Source organism: Apis dorsata, unplaced genomic scaffold, assembly GCF_000469605.1.
Source record: "Apis dorsata unplaced genomic scaffold, Apis dorsata 1.3 scaffold_231, whole genome shotgun sequence".
Lineage (NCBI taxonomy): Eukaryota > Metazoa > Arthropoda > Insecta > Hymenoptera > Apidae > Apis > Apis dorsata.
This window is the reverse complement of record NW_006263513.1, coordinates 963,752-967,318: the sequence shown is the minus strand read 5'-3', so window position 1 is coordinate 967,318 and position 3,567 is coordinate 963,752. Positions and strand designations below refer to the sequence as shown.

Sequence of the window (3,567 nt, the reverse complement as noted above, 5' to 3'; positions counted from 1 at the left end):
CAATTGATAATGATAATAAAAAAAAAAAAAAAAAAATAAAAAGAAGAAGAAAAAAGAAGCAACGATCCAATAATTTCAGGATCGAACGTTAACCTAACCCCTCTCGAGCGAACGGGGGTGGGTGGTTAGGGTTAAAACCCCGTCGAATCAGAGATAGGATCGCTTGTATTCTTGCCGGAAGTACATGTGTGCCGTAAAGCACAGCTGGACCGAGATTTACGAAGCGCGCCACCGAGAAAGGCGTAGCGAGGGGATTGAGAATAGCAGGAGTTAGCAGGGAGAGGAAGGGAGGGAGGGGTGTACGACGGGGGTGTGTTGTCGGTGAACCAAGTGCGAGAGAGGGAAAGAGGGAGAAAGTGGAGAAGCATAGGGGGGGAGGCGGGAAGGCTACTAGGATTTATGGGACAGGAGAAACAATAGGGATTACCCCCCTTTTCATCCCCCTTGTTGCCGCCCTTTCGAGCCCGGTTCCCCGCTTTGTTCCTTTCCCACTTCCTGCGAAAGGACCGCAAGCACGAAACGACAGAAGTAGCGGCCTTGCTCCACCAACACGTGAGAACGACACGCTGGTGGAATTATACACCAGAGAGGAGGAAGAAGGAGGAGGAAGAGGAGGGAAAGATCAAAATCGAAAATGGGAGAGGAACACATGATAATAACAAGGGGGATGGGGGAAAGGAAAGGGGGGAGGGAAAAAAACCGGCGGCGGTCTCGTAACGAGGGACGTAAATATTAGATTATGCGATTATGCATTCGATGAACTTGGCGAGGGGACGACAGTTTTCCATCCGTCAATGGCCGCGTGTAATTCCGTTTACCGGTTTATATCGTCCACGGTGAAAGTAACAATCGCGTTGATTTTGGATAGGCCGCGCGAAAATGTTGGTCAATGGAAGTAAAAGTAAGCGTGTGTGTCTTCTTTGAAAGGGGGGAGGAGGGTGGATTGAAATTAATCGGTCGGAACGAAGGGAATTCGATAGGAATTTGAGCGAAAATTTTGGCTATCATTGTTTCGAGTATTTGCTGGTAATTGAAATAAAAGCTTTTTTATATAAATATAGGGTAAATGGGACAAAGAAATAATACAAATTAAATCGGAAATTTTGATTTCGGATATTTGGATTATTAAAATGTTTTTAATACGATAGAAACGATTGGACAAGGGTTGTGAATAAACTGGAATAATTATATATAATTGTATAAAGTTGTATATCGTTATCCGATTTGGGAAAACGCGAACCGATTTATTATCCGAGATTTTCGAACAATTTAATTGTAATTAGTGTCGAATGTACGTTAGAAAATTTGGAAATTTTTTGAGCACAAACACATTTCAAAATTGTCATATTTACGAGGGAAGGAGATTGATACGGAGACATTTATCCGCGCCATCCTCTGTATTTGAGATCCTGCCGCTCTCGACGCAGAAGGTTTGTTTGAATATCGTTAACTGTTTCACGGACGCGACACGGGGGTTGAAAGCGAAAAAAGCACCGACCAACAGCTTGTTCGTCGAGACTACAGCTAACGAGAGAGCAGTCACGTGTAAGGTTTACAGACGAAGTAGTGTCTTCAATGAAGAATGACTCAAAGCGTGATCGTTTTATCGTGGGACCTTCTTCCTTTCTTCTCGCTTTCGAGAAGAAAGGAAGAAAAAGAAGGGGGAAAAAGGAAAAGAAAGAAATTAACGCGAACGAATCGATTCTTTGAGGATGGTGAAACGTGTCCTCACATATCTCGGAGATGATGATTATTCATCGAAATAATTCACGTTCTGTTGCTTTGAAAGTCATACCAAGGAATTGAGTCTCTTAGACAACATTCGTCCTGTTTTTTACTTTCAAAAGAAAGAGTAATATTATACTTCTAAAAGAAGGGTTGAATGAAAGAGAAAGAAAGAGAGTGAAGCTTTTAATAAAAACAGAGGAGGTATCGCAGCGTGAGGGAAGACTGACACCAGGGACCCCTTCGCCATCGTCAAGTCTTTGCCTTCTCCCGCTGTTTTTCACAAAGTGTACGTCTTTCCATTATTTTTCTTGTTGTTTTTCTTCTCTCTCTTTCTCTGTCTCGTACACCTTTATTATTACTAACACACGGTGTGTTTTTGCCAGTTAAATCAAAGTCTCGACATTCCTCCTTCGTTTGACGATCCTGGATTTTCCTACCTATCGAAAGATTTCCCTTCTTTAATGTCGATTAAATGAGATAAAGGCAAAGTTCTGCGTGGTGTATGAACCCGTAACGCCAACACGAGATCCTATTTGATAATATATCCATGAAAGAAAGTTTAAAGGGAATGACTCGTGGGTGGGTTTCACGTAAAAATAGACGTCTGAATAATCGATAGACGTGGGACGCGAAGCGAGGGTGGCGAACACGAAAAGGGGATGATTCGATCTCTCGAAGTAGGAAAAACGATATACAATTCAATTCGATGAAAGATATTCCGGTGCAAGTGGAAAACAAAAGGTTAAGCTCCACACCGACGTGGATTAAATAAATATTTGAAATGTAATTTAAACGATTCGAATAAAATCGTAAAATCAAATTTTTAATTCGACGGAATTATTAACTGAAAGAAAAGTGAGAGAATCAGGGATAATTTCTTATCGTATTTTCTTTGTTATAATTTTTTATACGTAATTGGATAGCTTTTCTTTTTTTTTATTATGTGAATTAATTAAGAATTAAGGATCTCTAAATTCCAAATTTAATATTTCCTACAAAGTTTATCTTTTTTCTTGATAAAAGTAAAATCGCGTAATTTCTATCATATATATATATATATTAAAAAAATCAAAAATTTCGCGGATTGCAAGGAGACTTGTTTGCACAGGTGTAATTAAAAATAAACACTCGAAATGAAACAATATAAATTCTTAAAAGATCCTTCGGCCTCGAGGTTGATCCCTTTGATCATTCCAATATCTGGTTAGTCGCTCGGTGTTCCGTTAAACAAAGAAAATTGTACCACATTTCCCCGACGCGAAATTATTTCAACTTTTCTGCTCTTTTGCCTCTTGCCGGCCCACGTAATATCCTTGGGGCAAGAATGGTAAAACCCTTCCCGATATACTTTGATGTCCTCAAGTTGTTCGACGGAATCAGCCCCCGGCTTCGACTCGTTGAATCGATATTAATCTTTCTCTCTCTCTCTTTCTCTCTCTCGGATTGTTCCTCATGATTTTCTTCTCGTGCCTTCGCGCTCAAGTTATTGCATTCTCATTTAAGCGACAATTACACGAAATATTTCGTGTAATCGATTTTTAACGGAATTTTTTCACCGAGTATAAGGTTACAATTTACGAAATATCATGGTTTAATAAAAATAACTAATTAATATTTAGACAATTAATTATTGAGCAATCGAAGTTAGAATCGATATTAATAATTCGTGGAAATATCAAACATGTTAATTTTCATTTTAATTACAACATGTAAATTTTTTTATGTGCATATAAAACACACGATTGAAAATATATTTTTAGTATCGAAAGTTAATCGGGAAACCGAGATATTCCGCATGCACGAATTCTGAAAATAATTACGCCATCGTTCGATAAATTC

At 39.0% G+C, this 3,567-nt stretch overlaps 1 protein-coding gene across 21 annotated transcripts in view; it reads right to left on the bottom strand.

The window, feature by feature from the left end:
- LOC102673156 (RNA-binding protein Musashi homolog Rbp6) overlaps positions 1-3,567 on the bottom strand; it is a 795,620-nt gene that overhangs the window by 143,664 nt on the left and 648,389 nt on the right. The gene's annotated exons all lie outside the window — the stretch shown is intronic.